The sequence below is a fragment of the Symphalangus syndactylus genome, chromosome X, assembly GCF_028878055.3.
Source record: "Symphalangus syndactylus isolate Jambi chromosome X, NHGRI_mSymSyn1-v2.1_pri, whole genome shotgun sequence".
Taxonomy (NCBI): Eukaryota; Metazoa; Chordata; class Mammalia; order Primates; family Hylobatidae; genus Symphalangus; species Symphalangus syndactylus.
The window spans coordinates 92,588,453-92,611,367 of NC_072447.2; positions in this window are offsets into that span (position 1 = coordinate 92,588,453).

Consider the following 22,915-nt stretch of genomic DNA (forward strand, 5'->3'; position numbering starts at 1 on the left):
AAATAAACACATAAAAGTTATACACATTTTAAACAAGTACTTTCTAGAGGAATATCATTCTCTTTTCTGCACAATATTTTTAGTTTACATTCCCCAGAAGCAGACTTAGAAACAAGATACAAAACGTAAGTAATTTATTTGGATGCTGATCTCAGGAAGCGTACGTAGAAAAGAGAACTGAGACAGAGAGGATACAGCAGTAAATACAACATGTTCTTTATTAAGCAACTTATTACTACAAGCAATTGGAGCTTAATTCCTCTGGAGAACTCTGAGGACCAGTATAGAACGTGTCCCTCAGAGTTTATCTCACTCAAGAGAGAGAGGGGCTGCTTCGTATTTATATGGGAGGGACAATTCATTTCGCAATGAGATGCAAATGCTATTAGTTGGAAGTCAAGCTAGAGTGTATTGAAATGGTAAGACTCGAAAACGTGTAATGGGAACTGTTATGCCACCTTATATATAATTTCGCCCCCTACAAGCACACACACTCATACACACACATTATCTCACTCCTTCATTTATTTCTTCTTTAACATCTTATTACTACAAATTTTACTTTTTTTTTTTTTTTTTTTTGAGACGGAGTCTCGCTCTGTCTCCCAGGCTGGAGTGCAGTGGCGCAGTCTCGGCTCACTGCAAGCTCCGCCCCCCGGGTTCACGCCATTCTCCTGCCTCAGCCTCTCCGAGTAGCTGGGACTACAGGCACCTGCCACCACGCCCGGCTAATTTTTTTTGTAGTTTTAGTAGAGACGGGGTTTCACCGTGGTCTCGATCTCCTGACCTCATGATCCGCCCGCCTCGGCCTCCCAAAGTGCTGGGATTACAAGCGTGAGCCACCGCGCCCGGCCGAAATTTTACTTATTTTTAAACTTACTGTTTATACATTCTCTCTAAAGTACCAGCTATATTAGAGAAAATAGATTGCCCAATTTTTCTCTGCTATTTTTCCAGTGTTTGATCTGACTTCCACTTATCACAAAAAATTAGTGAGAACTTTAACCCTGGTATATTTTAGTGAAAAACCCCTGGTGTTATACCTCAGGCTTAGAAGCCCTTCGGTGGGAAGGGTAAACTATATTAACTCTGAGGCTGCAGTTAAAGGGCTTCTTATAAAGTTAAGGAACTTTAAATTTAGTGTAGTATAGTGGTTGAATGTTCTGGCTCTGAAGCTAAATTGGACTACAGTCAAATTCCAATTCTCCTACTTAATGGTTAAGTGACTTGAATCTCTATGTTTTTTTCATAATACCAGGAAACATAGAGTGACTTGATCTCTATGTTTTTTTCATAATACCAGGAAACAATAATCATGCTTTTTTATGCAGTTTTTTAACAAGGAAGACTGTATTTAACACCATGTTTACTGAGACAAATGGAATAGAATGTTTATTACTTGGATGATAAAATCAATATACCACTATTTACTCAGTATTCTGATTCAACTTTTCCTGAGTAAATTTTCCCTCATAATTATCTCAGTTACTTTGTTTACTTGGAGCAGGGGTCATTGTAAACTTTGTCTGCAAAAGGCCAGAAAGTAAATATCTTAGGCATTGTAGGCAGTAAGGTCTCTCTCACAACTACTCAACTCTGCTGTTGGAGGGTGAAGCCAGCCATAGACAATATGTACAGGAATAGGTGTGATGGTGGCCCATTCAAAATTAAAATATCAAAATAGGTGGTAGGCCAGATTTGGGCTATAGCTATTACTTTACTGACCCCTGGCATAGAGCATGTAGCCTAATGTTAAAATTGAAGATAAAATTATGCCAAATATTTTTTTCAGAAGTATTCCTTTATGTAAGCATACTATATAATTAAAAAAAGCTCTTAGATGTTTGAAAATGAGTTTTTCCTTAATATTTCACCTACTAAATAAATAAAACAAAATCATGATATTATAACTTGTAAATTTTCACTTTATGCTAAAAAATGTATCTGATATTTTTAGGGTTGTTTCAAATAAATTCATGTAAAATATTACCAGATAAATAACTTTGAAAATGAATTGAATTCAAAGTAAAGGACAGGAAACACATCAACTAAGAAATATGCTGCACCATAACAGATGTTGTTTCACTTGAATCTATGCAATGAAAACCAAAGTTGAAGAACATCTGGAAAATTTCCCAAAATCTATATTTAGAAAAGCCAACAGTCTCTGTTCTTGATCCTTGAATCATTTCTAAATTATCACATCTTCCTTTATAATTTAAAAAATCTTTTAAGTGCCTCACTTAAGATGTGAAAAAAATACATATTTAACCACAGAATGAGAATATATAGAGGAAAAGCTTAGCCTCATGTAAGAGTTTTGAAGGGCTCAAAAAAGGCCTGTCTGCCTGAAAGTTCATTTATTCATACTATACTAAAAGTTTGATATCAGAATCATTACTTTTAAAGGAATATTCTGTGTTAATAGACAAATACCCTGAGAAGAGCTCTGTTTTTTAATCAAAGTTATACTTTAGCATTAGTATACTATCTCCTTTTTAAATAACAACTGGCTAAGAAAAGCACAAATACAATTGAAGTTAATGAAGGAAATGTGGTTAGAATGCAGAGAACGCACCACTGCATTCCTGTTTTCCTCTTTTGTTCCTGGTAGTAGAGCTTATAACTCACTCCACCCTCAGACCTATCATTTTTGTTATAGCAAAAGTTTTCAGCAGCATCTCCTGGGAATATTGCTAAAAGGTAGCTGCTTGGGTCCTACTTTAGATATACTGAAATTAGAGGAGTGGGTTTCAGGAATATGCATTTTTAAAAGCAACACAGATGATTCTGATACACAGTCAGAGTTAAGGACGACTGTTCTAAGACCTTCCCTGAGCATATTTTTCTACTTGGAGGACATTTCCTTATCCTATAGATAAAGACAATTATTAAGAGCAGAAAAAATTGAGTAAACTCATATCAGACGTAGGCACTCACTTTACCTTAACATTGGTTGGCATTTTAAACATTCCAGTCCAATAAATAAAGTCCACCACCCTGTGTATACTTTTCTACTCAGGAGTAATTCTTCCAGGGTAATTTTTTGTTAACATATTAAAATTAAATATGGAAATACACATGAATATTAAGATGCATAATATCCACTTCAGAATCTTAGCAAAATTTAGTTCAGGCTCAGATTTTGGCCAATTGATTTCTTGGAAATATCATCAATCCTATGTATGTCCTCAATTTTTTGGACTGGACCACATGCTTCCATAGCCATTGGAGCTTGACAGCTAAGGCTTTTGCTGCTTACAGACTAGTGAAAATCCTGGATAAGTGAAGGATGAAAAATCCATAGTAATCAGAACTTTTTCGCTTCTAAGTGATAGATCTGGTTATGCAATGGTAAAGTTCAGGAATATCTGGGTTCAGAAAATACTAGACTCAAGTTCTCAAACAATGTAATGAAGAATTTATCTCTCCAGCTCAAGGCTGTCCTGTTCCCTGTGCTAGTTTCACTCTCAAGCAGACTATTTCCACAGAAAAACGTGGCTCCCGGAATCTCCAAACTTAAATTGTACTAGCTCAGGAGACCCCATGAAAAGATAATTTTCTCTTCCCAGTAATTCAAGTAGACATTACATAATTTGTTCTGATTGCATGAACTTGAAATCATATGCTTATCCCTGTTCCAATCATTGTGCCAGAAAGGTGAAATATGTATATTGCCTGGATCTATTTCTTGTGATACATTTCAATCTAGAGAGGTAAGACTAGCCCCACCAAACCAAAAAAATGAAATCAACAATAATGCCTAATGTTAAATTGGCACTATGTGCTAAACACGCTTCTACATGCTTTATAGATATTAACTAATTTAATCCTTATTACAACCCTACGGAGGGTGAGAAAATATTATTATTTTATGGAGGAGAAAACCGATAAACAGAGTAGTTAAGTGACTCACCTACAGTTACATAGTTGTGAAGTAGTAAAGCAAGGATTTGAACCCAGGTAGTGTCGAAACAAAATTAACACTTAACTAATACACTATATAAAAGAGACAGATGAATGGCCATGGAAACATTAGCCTGCTGTTAACAAAATGGGACAATGTAAGGTGGATAAGAATAAATTATGTCCACTATGTGGGACAGTCAGAAAAGAGCATTAATATTATTGAGTCAGTGGCAACGATAAAGCAAAATTTTTCTATTAGGTTGCCAGGAAATATTTTAGTTCACAAAAGATTCCTGTATCTGCTTTTGATATTCATACTTTCTGGTGCAGTTTAATTGTTTCCTGAAGTCAATATCTTTACAATTCGATTTTAAAGAAGTTTTATTTAATATTATTTTACAGCAAACATTCACACCGCACACACATACAATATTTCATTTCAACCAAGAGGAACTCTTTCTCTCTCCTTCACTGCAAAGAATTGCAGGATAATTCCAAAGAGCTTTTGTTGGAACGAAGGAGTTCATGGACAATTGCCTTCCTGGAACCAATGTCCATTCGAATCTATTTATTAAGTTTTTAATTAACAGCTATTGTTTTATCACAGGTGTGTATGTTTATCTCAAGGATGCTTTCCCTATGAAGGAATGGCGCCAAGATAGTTAAATTGGAAAATAATCCCATACAAATTTTTTTTCTAATAATTATCAGTCAGAAACAGGAAATTCAGCAACAGATTTATTATTTTAGAAAACAAAGACACTGAATGAGAATTTTAGCATGGCTTCCTGAATACTTTCTACCATCACACTTCCCACCCCAACACACATACAGAAATACACTAACTCTTTTTATTTATGTTTCTTTATTTATTTTTACTTTGATATGTAGTTCATGGCACTTTCCTCTCAGTTCTACAAAGGAAAATATCTTTGGCATACAGACATGTATTTGGCATTTTAAAAGTCTCCAATCCAAACAGCTGGCAAACAGAATGTGAGAGGGAAACAGTCTCCTTTCAATCTTGGCAGAAACTTACATATTTAGAATCTGGAAAATGCCAGTTGCCTAACAGTACTATCATGTCCCAACAGAAAGTGGGGAAAATGCTGTATTTAACTTGGAACAGAGAGGGAAATTATACCTAAATTAATCACTTAAGTTTCAGTGTTTTCAGTTTCAATGTTTCCATTCTTTAAAAAGAAAAAAAAAGACACTTCGACTTTTTAAAGTCTAAGCAATTCAACTTTCGAATCTGCAACCCTTCTACAAGAGTGGGACCATCAGCAACTTTGTGCCTACAAAACCAATTTTTGTGTAGTTCTCAGTACTCATTGAGAAGGAAGTACAGCTCCTTAAGTAGTTCAATGCTCTCTCATTTTCTCTTGTATTCTGAAGTATACTGCAAGCATTTTAACTTAAAGACTATTTTGTCTATATTTATGTTCCTGAGCAAAACATAAAACTTAGGAAAATATGGCTACTCAATGAATACTTGAATGAATCAAATAATAAAAAAATTGAAAGAAAGTTATGTAATCTAAATGGCTTCCAAAGATTCATACAATTGTTATGGAATAATGAGAGAAATGATGTTATTGTGGCAAAAGCTCAAGTTTCTCTTTGTTTTCAAATGGCATAGACTTTTCTTTGCAATGGTTTGAATTTCCAAATTTCTCCTAATTTAAATAGGGTATTTTATTTTGTTCACCAGCTACCTATTTAGAGATATAAATACAAGAGCTGGAGAAGGACACTTACTACCATGCCCTAAAAATTTCAGAGAGGGGAGAGGACTTCTGCTTAATTCCACAAGAGAGATTAGTACCATAGTGAAAACTTTCATTCTTCTCTCTTCCTGACTTACTCCTCCCTATGGCAAGAGAAGAAGCTTTAGCAACCTGGGACAGAGATACATATTGGATCATACCATTCAAAAAACAGGATCTATATTTGATATGGTTTGGTTGTGTCTCCACCTGAATCTCACCTTGAACTGTAGCTCCCATAATCCCCATGTGTCATGAGAGTTACCCAGTGGGAAGTAATTGAATCATGGGGGTGGATTTTTCCTGCGCTGTTCTAGTGATAATGAATAGGTCTCATGAGATCCCATAGTTTTATAAAGGGCAGTTCACCTGAACATGCTTTCTTGCCTGCCACCATGTAAGACATGCCTTTGCTCCTTCTTCATCTTCTGCTGTGATTGTGAGGCTCTCTAGCCATGTGAAACTGTGAGTCCATTAAATCTCTCTTTTTTAGATAAATTACCCACTCTCAGGTATTTATTCATAGCAATATGAAAATGGTCTAATACAGTAAATTGGTACTGATAGAGTAGGGTACTGCTATTAAGATACCTAAAAATGTGGAAACAACTTTGGAACTGGGTAACAAGCAGAGGTTGGAAAACTCAGGAAGGCACAGAACAATATAGGAAAACGTGGGAAAGTTTGGAACTTCCTAGTGACTTGGAGGGCTCAGAAGACAGGAAGATATGGGAGAGTTTGGTACTTCCTAGACAGTTGTTGAATGGCTTTGACCAAAATGCTGACAGTGATATGGACAATAAAGTCCAGTCCGAGGTGATTCAGATGGAGATGAGGACCTTGTTGAGAACTAGAGCAGAAGTGACTCTTGTTAGCTTTAGCAGAGAGACTGGTGGCATTTTGTTCCTGCCCTAGAGATCTGTGAAACTTTGAGAGAGAAGATTTAAGGCAGAAATTTCTAAGTGGCAAAGCATTCAACAGGAAGCACAGCACAAAAGTTTGGAAGATTTGCAACCTGACCATACGATAGAAAAGAAAAACTCATTTCCTGGGGAGAAATTGAAGCCGGCTACAGAAATTTGCATAAGTAACCAGGAGCCGAATGTTAATCACCATGACAATGGGGAAAATGTATCCAGGGCACGCCAGAGAACTTAGCAACAGCCCCTCTCATTACAGTCCCCCAGGCCTAGGAGGGAAAAATGGTTTCCTAAGCCAGATTCAGGGTCCCCCTGCTGTATGCAGCCTAGGGACTTATTGCCCTGAATCCCAGCTGCTACAACCATGGCTAAAAGTTGCCAAGATACACCTCAGGCTGTGGTTTCAGAGAATGCAAGCCCAAGCTTTGGCATCTTCCATGTGGTGTTGAGCCTGCACATGCACAGAAATCAAGAATTGAGGTTTGGGAACCTCTGCTTAGATTTCAGAGGATGTATGGAAGTGCCTGGATGTCCAGGCAAAAGTCTGCTGCAGGGGTGAAGCTCTCATGGAGAACCTCTGCTAGGGCAGTGCAGAAGGGAAATGTGGAGTTGAAGCCCCCACATAGAGTCCCCACTGGGGCACCTCTTAATGGAGCTGTGAAAAGAGAACCACTGTCCTCCAGACCTCAGAATGGTATATACACCAACAGCTTGCACCATGCACCTTGAAAAGCTGCACTCAATGCCAGCCAGTGAAAGCAGCTGGTATGAGGGGTATACCCTGCAAAGCCACAGGTGCAGAGCTGCCCAAGGCCATAGGAGCCCATCTCTTGCATCAGTGTGACCTAGATGTGAGACATGGAGTCAAAGGATATCATTTTGGAACTTTAAGGTTTAATGAATGCCCTATTGGATTTTGGACTTGCTTGGAGCCTGTAGCCCCTTTGTTTTGGCCAATTTCTCCCATTTCAAACCGATGTATTTACCCAATGTCTGCAATTTAACCCCCATTGTATCTAGGAAGTAAATAACTTGCTGTTGATTTTACAGGCTCATAGGCTGAAGGGACTTGCCTTGTCTCAGATGAGACTTTGGACTATGGACTTTAGAGTTAATGATGAAATGAATTAAGACTTTGGGGGACTGTTGGGAAGCCATGATCATATTTTAAAATGTTAGGACATGAGATTTGGGAGGGATGAGGGGCAAATGATATGGTTTGGCTGTGTCTCCACCCGAATCTCATCTTCTATTGTAGCTCCCATAATCCCATGTGTCATGGGAGGGACCTGGTGGGGGATAATTGAATTGTGGGATTGGGTTTTTCCCATGCTGTTCTCATGACAGTGAATAAGTCTCATGAGATCTGATGGTGTTATAAAGGGCAGTTCCCCTGCACATGCTCTCTTGCCTGCCACCATGTAAGACATGCCTTTGCTTCTCCTTCATCTTCCACTATGATTATGAGGCCTCCCCAGCCATGTGGATCTGTGAGTCCATTAAACCTCTTTTTCTTTATAAATTACGGAGTCTTGGGTATTTCTTCATAGCAGCATGAAAATGGATTAATACAATATTGAAAAGTCAATGTATTCTGTTATTGGGTGATTGGGGTTTGTCAGGTGGGTAATGATCTTTCATGCAACTGCTTCGCATATGCTTTGTAGGTGGTTGTGAGAACACTGGGTCTCAGGCCTAAAGACATTCTCTAACACTCTTTTTCCAGAATAATAAAAGTGATAGGTTGATCCTCTTCTGGCTCCATCTGTCCTGTCTCAATTGGCTAGAATTCAGGAGGTTGCTCACGGAAGTGATTGGTAACACAAACTTACAATAGTACCAAGAATAATTAACTTTAAGGCTTAGAAACTACTTTGGGGTCATGACTGACAATTTATTACTTTCTAATTAATTAGATATTTGTGGTTGAGGATTTTCTAACCAAAAATATTAAAAATATTTTAATGATAATTTATTTTTTATTCTTTCAGGATTCAAAAGGCATTTCAGATGATGTCAGTGAAAATGGCAGAGTAAAACTTCCCAAAATTCTCTCTTCCATAAAAGCACTGAGAAAATAAATTAAAATTTCAGAATTAACACTTTGAGAACACCACACATAAACCAAGGACTTGCAAAATTTTGGGAAGCATTTATTCAAGAAAATAAAAAAGTTAATCTCAGTAAGAACAGCAGCCTATGTGGTCTTTGAATTTGCCCTGTTTTCTTTGTTCTCTCTCCAGCTCCATGATGACAATGAAAACCAATAGCTAACAGTCATGCTAAAAAAGCAGCATCCTGGCAGCCACTGGAGGGGACAGAACAGGTTTGGAGTTACACCAAAGCCTCATTCCTGGAGAATTATTATTCGACTTATCTGGTGGCCCACAGGAAGGCAGTCTTCCAAAGCTATCTTTATCTGAGTTAGATAACCCACTTCAAAGTAGATTTATTCTCATCAACAAGTTGTGATGACCAAGGAATCAACTGGAAAAAAAATATAAACTGATAGCAATATAAAAAACATGTATCCATTCTTCTTTCTTTAAATTATTAGCCTTTTAAACATATCGTGTGTACATAGTAGTTGTGTATATTTAAGAGGTACATGTGATATTTCAATACAGGCATTCAATGTGTAATAATCGCATCATGGAAAATGGAATATCCATCCCCTCAAGCATGTATCCTTTGTGTTACAAAATCAATCAAATTAAACACTTTTAGTTATTTTTAAATGTAGCATTAAAGTATTATTGACTATAGTCACCCTGTTGTGCTATCAAATACTGGAACTAATTCAGTCATTCTATTTTTTTTTTTTTTTCATAAACATTAACCATCTCCAACTCCTCCCCACCCCCAACACTACCCTTTTCAGCCTCTGGTAACCATCCTTCTACTCTATCTCCAAGAATTCAACTATTTTGATGTTTAGAGCTCACAAATAAGTGAGAATATGCGATGTTTGTTTTTCTCCGCCTGTTTTATTTCACTTGACAAAATGATCGCCAGTTCCATCCATGTTGTTGCAAATGACTGAATCTCATTCTTTTTGAATGAATAGTACTCCATTGTGTATAAGTACATTTTCTTCATCCATTCGTCTGTTAATGGACATTTAGATTGCTTCCAAATCTTGGTATTTGTGAACACAGCTGCAAGAAACATGGGAGAGCAGATATCTCTTTGACATACTTATTTCCTTTCTTTTAGGTGTATATCCAGCAGCGAGATTGCTAGATCAGATAGTAGCTTTATTTTTACTTTTTTGAGAAACCTCCGAACTGTTCTCGTAGTGGCTGCATGAATTTATATTCCTACTAACAGTGTATGAGGGTTCCCTTTTCTCCACATCCTCCTCTGCATTTGTTATTGCCTGTCATTTGGATACAAGTTATTTGAACTGGGGTGATATGATATCTCATTGTAGTTTTGATTTGAATTTCTCTGATAATAAATCATGTTGAGCACCTTTTCATATGTTTGTTTGCCATTTGTATGCCTTCTTTTGAGAAATGTCTATTCAAATCTTTTGACAATTTTTGGTCAGAATATTAGATTTCTTTCCTGTAGAGTTGTTTGAGCTTCTTGTATATTTTGCTTATTAATGCTTTGTCAGATTGGTAGTTTGTAAATAATTTTTCCTGTTCGGTGTTGTCTCTTCACCTTATTGATTGTTTTCTTTGCTGTGCAGAAGCTTTAAACTTAATGTGATCCTATTTGTCCATTTTTGCTTTGGGTGCCTATGCTTGTGGGGAATTACTGAAGAAATTTTTGCCGAGATAATGTCCTGGAAATTTTCTCCAATGTTTCATTTCTATGTGCCTGTTTTTCTGCCAGTATTATGCTGTTTTGGTTACTATAGCTCTGTCATATAATTTGAAGTCAGGTAATGTGATTCTTTCAGTTTTATTCTTTTTGCTTAGAATAGCTTTGGCTATTTGATTCTTTCATGATTCCGTACGAATTTTAGGATTGTTTTGTTCTATCTCTGTGAAGAATATCATTGGTATTTTGATAGAAATTTCATTTACTCTGTAGATTGCTTTGGGTAGTATGGACATTTTAACAATATTGTTTCTTTCTTCCATGCCATGAACATAAAATAACTTCATTTTATGGTGTCCCCTTCAATTTCTTTCATCAGTGTTTTATAGTTTTCATTATAGAGACCTTTCACTTCTTTGGTTAAGTTAATTACTATTTAATTGTATGTGTGACTGTTATAAATGGGATTACTTTTAAAATTTAGTTTTCATATTGTTCACTGTTGGCATAGAGAAACGCTACTGATTTTTGTATGTCCATTTGTGTCATGCAGCGTTAGTAAATTTTTATCTGTTATAATAGTTTTCTTATAGAAGCAGGGTGACTGGGTCCATGAGTGCATGCTTGCACCATGGGGGGCTGGATGGCAGGGTGCATGTGCATGGATGCCAGCTGGAACAGGGCCACAGGAAGTTTTGTGTGCATGTTTCCTGGTGGCAGTGGGGTGGCCAGTTCTGCATGTGTGCACATGCCGGTAAAGCAGTGCAGGGGGCTGAAGATGAGTACATGCTAGCCAAGTGGTGAGGGTGGCTATGGATAAGTGCATGCTGGCAGTGTGGTTGGGGTATACTGCAGACTGGTGTGTATCACTGGAAGCCTATCTTCTTAAGCTCTCTTTTGTGCAGGCAGGGTCTGATGGTGAAGAGGACATGGTGGCAGCCATCAAGATGGGCCTTATTTGGGCATCTGAAGCTGCAAAGTAGGCACAGGCTGTAGTAATAGTGGGTAGGCAAGGGGGCACTCAGATCAGACTGGCCCTTCTTTGTCTAGATCTGACATTCAACAATGAAAAAAGCCACCTAAAGGAACCTGGCGAGCCTTCATGGGTGGACTTCTCTGGCTGTGTTTCATGCATCAGCCTCTCTGGGCTCTGCACAGGCTGGAGTCTTGTCCCTGCCACCTCTCTAAGCAGCTCTCCATGTCATTTCAAATGTGCATGGGAGTCATGTGTTCCCCTGCAGCTAGGATTTAAGAGGTCCATTGAGAGAGCGGGCCACTCTTCATCTATTTATCTTACCCTTTGCCTATTTAACTCGCCTTTTCCCCCAGATCTGTTGTAGGCCGGAAATGAGTCCTAATGCTTTTCAGCCTTGTGCAGGGTTCCTAGTTTCTTCCTCTTCATCCCAGGGTCTGCATCTTCCCTCTGTCTACTCTCAATGCTCTCCTTCTGAAGATCTGCTCAGAGTGTGCCCACCTTTGTAATGGTCTATTTAGTTAGTGGGATATGCTCTTCCCGGCTCCATTTAGTCAACCTTCTTGGTTTTCCACCCCTGCGCTATTTCTAAGCACCATTCACCAATTAAAGGACGTTTTGGTTGCTTTCAAGTTTTAGCAATTATAAATAAGCCTGCTATATACGTTAGTGTGTGGGTGTTTGCATAGAAATCAGCTTTCAATTCAGTTAGAAAAATATCAAGGACTGGATTGCATGATAAGAGTGTCTTTAGTTTTGTAAGAAACTGCCTATAATGGTTAATTTTATGTGTCAGCTAGATTGGGCCATGGGTTGCCCACATATTCAAACATTACACATTTGTTTGTGAGAGTGCTTCTGAATAAAACTAATATTTTAATTGGTAGACTGAGTAAAGTAGATTGTCCTCCCTAATGTTGATGGGCCTCATCTATTTAGTTCAAGGCCTGAATAGAACAAAAAGACCGAAAAACAGGTGCTATGGTCAGAATGCTTGTGTTCCCCCAAAATTCGTATGTTGAAATCCTAACCCTCAATGTGATCATTTAAGGGTGGGGTGACTTTGGGAGGTGATTGTATTATGAGGGTGGAGCCATTAGGAATGAAATTAGTGCCCTTATAATAGAGACCCAGGAAAGCTTGCTTACCCCTTCCACTATGTGAAGCCATAGCAAAAAGGCACCACCTATGAGGAACAGGCCCTTAACAGACATCAAATCTTTTGGCACCTGGATCTCTGAGTTTTCAGTCTCTAAAACTATGCAAAAATAAATATTCATTTTTATAAGCACCTAGTTTATGGTATTTTTTATAGTAGTTTGAATGAACTAAAAAATACGGGAATTTCTCCTGCCTGAATGCCTTTGAGGTGGGACATTGTTTATTTTTTACACCCTCAGACAGGAACTGAAAAATTGCCTCTTCCTTCAGGCCTGCCAGGGTTTGAACTGGAACTGTACCATTGGTTCTCCTGGGTTTCCAGCTTACTGACTCCATATCTTTGGAATTGTCAACCTTCATTATCTGTGTGAGCTAATTCCTTATAATAAATTTCTCTCTCTCTCTCTGTCTCTCTCTCTCTCTATATATATATATATATAAATATTTATATATATTTATATATACAAATATGTAAATATTTATATAAATATTTATATATACAAATATATATATATTTATATATATAAAAATATATATATTTATATATAAATATATATATTTATATATACAAATATATATATTTTTATATATATAAATATATATTTATATATGTATATATATTTTTATATATATAAATATATATTTATATATATTTATATATAAATATATATTTATATATATTTATATATATTTATATATAAATTGTTTCTTTTTTTCTGGAAAACCATGCGAATACACTGCCAAACTTTCTTCCAAAGTAGCTGTACTATTTGCCTTTCTACAAGCAATGGCAAAGAGTTCCTGTTGCTCAACATCTTCACCAGCATTTGATGTTCTCAGTATTTTGGGTTTTTTCCATTCTAATAGGTATAGAGTGGTATCTTATTTGTTTTAATTTGCATTTTCCTACAAATATAGGATGTTAAACAACTTTGTATACGCTTATTAGCCATCTGCATATTTTCTTTGTTGAAGTATGTAAATCTTTTGCCATTTTTAAATCTAGTTGTATATTTTATTGAGATTTATTTATGTATTCATTTATTTTTAGACAGTCTCACTCTTTTGCCCAGGCTGGAGTGGAGTGGAGTGGCATGATCTCAGCTCATTGCAACCTCTGCCCACCAGATTCAAATAATGCTCTCACCTCAGCTTCCCTAGTAGCTGGGACTACAGGCATGCACCACCATGCCTGGCTAATTTTTATATTTTTTTTCTAAAAAAGGGGTTTCAACACGTTGTCAAGGCTGGTCTCAAACTCAAGACCTCAAGTGATCCACCCACTTTGGTCTCCTAAAGTGCTGGGATTATAGGCATGAGCCACAGTGCCCAGCCTGTTTTACTGAGTTTTTAAAATTCCCTTTATAACTTGGATAGCAGTCCTTCATTAGACACATGCTTAGCTTTTGCAATCTGTTGCTTGTTGTTTCATCTTTGAACAGTGTCTTTTGCAGGATAGAACTTGGTTATTTTAATGGAAATGAGCTTATCATATTTTTTCTTCATAAATTATGCTGCTGATTTTGCATCTAAATTATCATTAAGCCCAAGGTTATCTAGATTTTTCCCCTATGTTACCTTCTAGAAGTTGTATAGTTTTGCATTTTATTTTTAGACATGATCCTTTTCAAGTTAATTTCTGTGTAAGGTGTGAAGTCTGTGTCTATATTTGTGTGTGTGTGTGTGTGTATGTGTGAATGTCCAGTTATTACAGCACCATTTGTTGAAATGACTGAATTTTCTCCACTAAATTGACTTTGACCCATTGTGAAAGAACAGTTGACTACATTTGTGTGGATCCATTTCTGGGCTATTTTTTATTGGCTTGTCTAATCTTTTTCCTATACCATACTGTTCTCATTCCTGTGGCTTTATAGCAAGTCTTGAAATCTAGTAGTGTCTTATACTTCAGTATTTTGTTGGCAATTCTGGATGTTTTGACTTTCTATAAAAACTAGAAAATATGTTTATAAATGTCCACAAAATTACTGACTGTGGTGTGAATTAGGATTGAATCTGATTGAATCTATCAATCAGGTTGGGATGATCTAACATCTTGGTATGATTTTTCTTATCCGTGTACATTAAATGCCTCTCTAGTTAAGATTTTGTTTCATTTCTTTGATTAGAGTTTTTAGTTTCCTCATATATATATATAATACATATTTTGTTAGCATTACATCTAGATATTTCATTTTTTGATATGAATTATGTGTTCCAAAGTTTCCGTTTACATTATTTAATATATCTAGTTTTTATTAAAACTGTAAGACATGCAAAGAAACAAAACATATGGGAGCAAATAAGGGGATGAGCAATCAATAAGAAATGTTCCCGTGAAAGCTCAGACATTGGACTTTCTAGACAAAGATATTGAATCAGTCATTTTACATATGTTAAAATAACTACATGCAACCATATGTAAATTACTAAAAGAAAACTTGAAAATGTTATCTCTGCAAAATATAGAATATTGATAAAAAGGCAGATATTGTTTTATTAAAGAGCCACATACAAATTCTGGAGGTGAGACGTATAATAAATGCAGTAAAAAATTTACTAAGAAGCTCAAAATAAGTTTCTATCAGGCAGCAGAATGAATTAGAAGCATGAACATAGCTCAGAGGAGATTATCTAGTTTCAGAAAATAAATTGAAAAGAATAATTCAGAGCCTCAGAGTAAAGTGGGATACCATCAATCACACCAATGTATGCATATGGCAGTTCCAGGGTATGAAAAAGAGCAAGCAACAGAAAGATAATTGGAAGAAATAATGACTGAAATCTTCCAAAATTTGACGAAAAACATTTATCTTTACATTCAAGAAGTTCAAATACTCCAAGCAGTATAAACACAAAAAGAACAACACCTAGACGTACCATAATTGAACTGTCAAAACCAAAATACAAAGAGAGAAACTTGAAAGGAGCAAGAAGAAAGCAATTCATTGTGTACAAGTGATCCTCAATAATAATAAAATCCATTTTCTTTTTAGAAACAAAGGAGGTCAGGAAACAATGGGATGACATATTCACAGTGCTGAAAGCAAAATTATAAAGCAAGAATTCTGTATCTAACAAAATTGTTATTCTAAAATAAAGGCAAAATTAAAATATTTGCACAAAAATAAAACAGTCTATCACTAGCAAATTTGTACTACAATAAATACTAAAGGAAGTATTTCAAGAGGAAATAAAAGGATGCTAAAAACTAATTCCAGTACACATGAAAAAATAAAAGAGCACTGGAAAAGGAAAAGGTAATTATGTATTGATAAAAGATGATATTTTAAAAGTGATTTCTTCTTTCAACAAAGGATAAAACAATATGGAAGATCAAAAGGAAATGGAAGTCTTGAACAACAGTGTAAACAAAATGTACCTAACATACATATATAGGAAACTCCACCCAAAAGCAACAGACTATACATCCTTCTCAGGTGCACATGGAGCATTCTCCAGAGTAGATCTTATAATTGTATATAAAACAAGTATCTATAAACTTAAAAGGATCGAATTAATACATAATATTTTCTCCAACCAAATGGAAAGAATACAAATCAGTAAAAGAAACTTTGAAAATTTACAAGTATGTTTAAATTAAACATTACCACCTTAAACAACCAAAGATTCAAAGAAGAAATCATACACAAAAAAACAGGATAATAACTGGAGATAAATAAAAGTCAAAATCCCACTTACCAAAACTTATAATAAAATTAAGCTAAAGCAGTGCTTAGTGGGAAATTCATAGTTCTAAGTGCCTGTATTACAGAAGGGGAAATAGCCAAATTAACTCAACTTTCTAATTTAAAAATTAAGAAAAGCAAAGAAAACTAATGCCAAAGCAAGCAGAAGGAAGGAAAATGAAGTCCAAAATAAATAAAGGTGATAAGAAGCAAAATGTTAGAAAACAACCAAAAAATTGACTCTTTGTAAAGGTCAACCAAACTGATCAACCTATAGCTAGACTGACCAAGAAAAAATGCAATATACTAAAATCTATAATGAAAGGAGGAGACATTAGTATTAATCTTGTAGAAATAAAAAGGATTTTAAGGTAACGCTCTGAAAAATTGGATGTCAACTTGTTAGATAATATAGATGTAATACACACATTCCTAGAAGTACACTGCCAAAACTGATGTAAGAGGAAACAGAAAATAAAAATAGAGGAGTAACAAGCAAAGAGATTGAGTTGGGAAAACCAAGACTTGCTACAAAGAAAAGCTCAGGACCACATGGCTTCACTTGAGAATTCTTTCAAACGATTAAAGAATAATTATCACAAAATTTTAACAAACTTCTTAAAAAAGGAGAGAAATGAACACTTTCCAACTCATTCTATAAAACCCATGTTTTTTTAATTCCAAAACCAGACAATGGCATTGAAAGTAAACAGGAGACCAATATTCCTTATGAATATAAACACAAATATCCTCAATATGTACTAGCAACATCAATCCAGTGTACTCTCTCTCTCTCTTTCTCTCTCCCTCTTTTTTCTCTCTCTCTTTCTTTATATATATATATATATATCCATATATATCCATACATGGATATATATATATATATATATATATCCATGTATATATCTGTATATATATATATCGATATATATATATATATATATATATCCATACATGGATATATATATATATATATATATATATCCATGTATATATCCGTATATATATATATTGATATATATATATAATTTTTTTTGCTTCTTATCTCCTTTATTTATTTTGGACTTCATTTTCCTTCCTTCTGCTTGCTTTGGCATTAGTTTTCTTTGCTTTTCTTAATTTTCAAGAAAATTTATATAAATCTCATATATATATCTCATATGTATGATTATATATCACGTTAGAAAATGTTTCATGATAAAACAATTATTGAATTTCCTGACTCTAATAAAGGACATTTACAATAGAACTTACCAGTAACATTGTACATAATGGTGACAAATTAAAAACTTTCCCCATAAGATCAGGAAAGAAAACAGGGTGTCTGTTCTTGCCATTTCTATATAACATTTAACTAGAGGTTCTATCCAAGGCATTTAGTCAGGAAAGCAAAGGCATCCAGATTGGAAGGAAAGAAGTAAAACTATCTCTATTTTCAAATGCAATTATTTTGTGTATTGAAAATTCTAAGAAATTCAGAAAACAAAACTGTAAGAAATAGTAAATATCTTCAGCAAGGTTACCAGATACAAGATTAATATACAAAAATTAATTGCATTTCTATACATTACCATGGAAAATCTGAAAATAGGATAAATAAACCACTTCATTTACAATAGCATCAAAAGGAATAAAAGGCTTAGGTATAAATTTAACCATGGAAGTGTATACTGTACACTTGTTCACTGAAAACTAAATAAGAAATTGTTGAAAGAAATTGAAGGGGACCTAAATAAATGCAAATGTATTCCTTGTTCATAGATTGGAAAACTTAATATTAATAAGATGGCAATATTTTCTAAATTGATATTCAGATTCAATGAAACTCATATTAAATGTCCATTCGTTATGTTTTCAGAAATGGACAAACCAATTCTAAAATTCATATAAAGTTTCAGGTAATGGCAAACAGTCACAACCAATCTTGAAGAAGAAAACAAAAATAGAACCACTTCACCAATTTCAAAACTTAGTAGAAGTCAATGATAACAAACACAATGTAGTGCTGACATAAATACAGCCATGTAGACTAGTGAGATTAAATTGAGAGTCTAGAAATAAGACCGTATATCTACTGTCAATCAGTTTTAAACAAAGGTGATAAGACAGTTCTATGAGGAGAAATGTTTTTTAAACAAATGGTGTTTGGATATGTCTACATGCCAAAGAACGGAATTACACCTTTACTTCATACCATATACAAATATTAGCTCAAAATTGATCAAATATCTAAATGTAAGAGCTAAAACTATAAAAGTCTTAGAACATATAATAGGAGTGAGTCTTTGTAACTTTATATTAGGCAATGATTTCTTAGATACAATACAAAAAGCACAAGAAACAAAAGGAAACGTATGTAAATGGTCCTTATAAAATTAAAAACCTCTTTGCCTCAATAGAGTCCACCAAAAAGTGAAAATTCAACCCCAGAATGGGGGAAGATTTTTGCAAATTATAGATTGGACAAGTGACCTGTATATGTTATATATTACAACTATTACAACAATTAAAAGGGAAACGTCTAAATTAAAAATGCAGAAAAATACTGAATAGTTTTTCAAAGAAGATATACCAATGGCTAAGTATATGAAAAGATGTTCAACACCATTAGCCATCAGGGAAATGTAAGCCCAAACCATATAGATGGCTATAATCAATAGATCAGATAATAACTAGTGTTTGTGGAGATGTGAAGAAATTGGAATCTTCATACACTGCTGCTGAGAATGTAAAATGGTGCAGCTGCTTTGTAAACTGACAGCTCCTCAAATGATTAAACATAGTTACCGTGTGATCTAGTAATTTCACTCCTAGGTACATACTCTTGAGAAATGACACATGTATTGACACATAACTTATAAATTACTATTCATAGTAGCCAAAAGTGGAAACAGTCCAAATGTCCATTAATTGATTAACGGATATTTTATATCCATACGATAAAATAATATTAAGCAATAAATAGAAAGAGTACTGATCTAAGCTACACTATGGATGAACCTTGACACCCTTGTAGTAAGTGAAAAAAGACAGTTGCAAACGATCAAATGCAGTATTATTTCATTTATACAAAATGTCCATAATAGGAAAATCTCTGGAGGTAGAAAATAGATTTATAGTTAGGGTTGGCTGGGGAGAAATAGAGGTGGAGGTGGGTAATAATTAAGCAACTTCGGTGTTTTTTTTTTTTTGAGTGATTAAAATGATTTAAAATTGATTATAGTGATGGATGCACAAGTCTGTCAATATACTAAAAGCCACTGGATTTTACACTTAAATGGGTGAATTTATGGTATGTGAATTATATCTCAAAACACACACACATACATACACAACCCCAGGAATGGGATTGTGTTGAAGGTGCATACCTTGATTCATATTTATTAAATTTTTGATTTTTTGTGGGTCCAAAACTTTTTCATAGGGCTTTCAAAACACTATTGACCTTAGGGATGAGATTGTGCTGATGATGCATACTGAGGAAAACAGGACTGGCTGTGATCAAGATGGGGTTTTAGAGCCAGGCTGACACGAACTCAAGTCCCAGCTTTGATATTGACTAATTACATGGACTTGTATAATTTACTAAATTGCCCAGCACACCAGTTTGCCAATCTGTAAAATGGGAAAAATATCTTTTTCTCAGATTTGTTACCAGAATCGAATTAAATAATTTTAACCATAACATAATTTGACATAATAGTCATAATCATAATTATTATTTAAATGTGCCCATAAGGATTGATAGAACACTTAAATATGTTCCAATCATACAAAATAATCCAAGTCACCAGATCTTTTTTTTTTTTGAGACATTTGATTAAATACGTGAAGATGAATAGCATGAGACATATTTGCAGAACTGTGAGTGACCCACTTTGATTAAAGTGTATGGTGCCTTGAAAAAGAATAATGTATGGAAAAGCTGAATAAATTGGTTGGTACCAGGTCTTAGAAGACAAAATATTTGAAGCTAAGGAGCTATAAAGAAGCAGTGTGACCATTTTTTATTCATTTTTTGAATCCTCAAGACCTAGATCTAACGACTTTGATAAAGAAGAACAAAATTGGAGGTTTAAATTATTTGACTTAAAAAACTAAAAATTTACATTAATCATGACAGTGTATTAATGACGCTAAGATAAATATATAGATCAATGGAGTAGAATACATCATCTAGACTCAGAGTACACACACATGATGATTTGGCTTTTGGCAAAGGTGTAACGAGGCAAGTCAGTGGAGAATTCGTATTCTTTTCAACAAATGGTGCTAGAAAAAATGAATATTAATATGTGTAAAAATTAACTTTAAGCCATAATTCACACCATATACAAATATTAACTGAAAACGCATCATAGATTTAAATATTAAACCTAAAATTATAAAACTCTTAGAAGAAAACATAGGAGAAAGTCTTGATCTTCAATTAGACAAATACTTTTTAGATACATCCAATCCCCAAAAGCATGATTTATAAAAGTAAATCTAAATAAATTGGACTTCACAATGATTAAGAACTCTGGTCTTCAAAAAATAGCTAGTGGATGGAAAAGGCAAAGCACATATTGGGGAAAAATATTTTCATATCACATGTTTGATAAACAACTAGTTTTGGGAATATATCAAAATAAGGGAAGGAGCAGAATATTTGAAAAGACACTTCACTAAAAAAGATGTACTGATAGCAAACAAGAATGTAAAGAGATGTGCAACATTGGTAATCATTATGGAGATAGTACAACACACCCATTAGAATAGTTAAAATTAAAAACATGGCCATCCTAAGGATGTGGAATAACTAGAACTGTCATATGCTACTGGCAGAAATTTAAAATAGTACAATCACTTTGGAAAACTGTTTGGCAGTGCCTTAAAAAGTTATCTATAAATCTATTATATGATCCATGTAGTCCACTCTTAGTTATTCACTCAAGAGAAATAAAGGTATATTAAATTTAAAGACTGTCATGTGAATGTCAGCTTTCTGTTTGGGGCTGCTTTATTCATAGCAGCCCCAAACTGGGAACAATCCACATTTCATCAATTAAATGTGCAAACAGAATGTGGCATATTCATAAAATTGTGTTTTACTTAACAATTAAAAAATAACTATGATACATGCAACAAGGATGAATCTCAAGGAGGAAAATGAGGGTGAGATTACAAAGGAATACTAAGATACTTTTCTATGTGATAAATGTATTTTCTTGATTGTCATGGTAGTTTTACGGGCACATACATGTATCAGAATTTATCAAATTGTATATTCTAAATGTATACGGCTTATTGTATATAAATTATTACTTCATAAAGCTGTTTTTACAAGGGCATTTCAGTGTTTTTCGTTTTGTGTTTTGATTACCATATATAATTTTGTGTTTATTATGAAGAATGATTTGTATCCAGAACAATCAGAGCAGGAGAAAGATACACATTAAACTTGAGTATCAATCCTGGACAAAGGGGAATAAAGTCTTCAAGACTTCAGCAAAGCACAACTTCCAACAATATTCCTGTGCAATGAATGGCTGAAAAACTGTCAGATAAACTGGTCTGGCACACACAACTGAGGAATGATCCAGTAACTCTTGAGCAAAAGGTGTGTCAATTCTATTGAATCTTAACATGCAAAGACAAAAGTGAGATTTTCCCTGCCAATAGATTTGTTGCATCAAATAAATAGTATCTTTGTATTCAGTACTGAAAGGACAATTCCCCTTATTACATGTCTTATCCATCAGTCAAGATTCATTTTGAGACTCATAATCCTTCAAAAAGCATTCTGATAACTCAGTCATTAACTTCTGATCTTTTTTTTCTTATATATGTATATCTCTACTCTTAGCTTCTTGCTGAGTATCTTTTTTTTTTTTTTGAGACGGAGTCTCGCTCTGTCACCCAGGCTGGAGTGCAGTGGCGCAATCTCGGCTCACTGCAAGCTCCGCCTCCCGGGTTCACGCCATTCTCCTGCCTCAGCCTCTCCGAGTAGCTGGGACTACAGGCGCCCGCCACCACGCCCGGCTAATTTGTTTTTGTATTTTTAGTAGTGACGGGGTTTCACCGTGGGCTCGATCTCCTGACCTCGTGATCCGCCCGCCTCGGCCTCCCAAAGTGCTGGGATTACAAGCGTGAGCCACCGCGCCCGGCCAGTTTCTTGCTAAGTATCTTTTGCTGAATTTAGGTCAGTCACACAAAGTTTAGCATTTGATTCACCTATAGTTCTTTCATTGAGATCCTTTACTTTTGCTTCCTGAAATTGTAAATTTTGAAGCTTTATTGCCTTATAGTGTAGCCACTAATCAGATGCGGTTGCTTAGCCCTTGAAATGTGGCAAGTGACACATAATTGGATAATAATATATATTTTGGGTTAAATATAATATACTATCATAATTAGTTTCATTTCTTTCTTATTACTTTTTAAATGTGGCTACTATGCAAATTTTAAACTACATATGTGACTTGCATTATATTTGTATTGGAAAATGTTGATCAGGAGAGCAGAGAACTAGTCTTTTATCTCATGATGCTTGACATAGTTTTGGCCATGCATTGGGCACTCAGTAAAGCAAGTGGATTACATTATTGATAATTATAAGTTAATAATAATTATTATAAATTATTAAACATTTAGTATTTACCAACCAGCGTGTTAAATGTTCTATATAAACTTATTGCTGTCCTATAAAGCAGGTATTATTTTTCTAATTTTACTTACAAA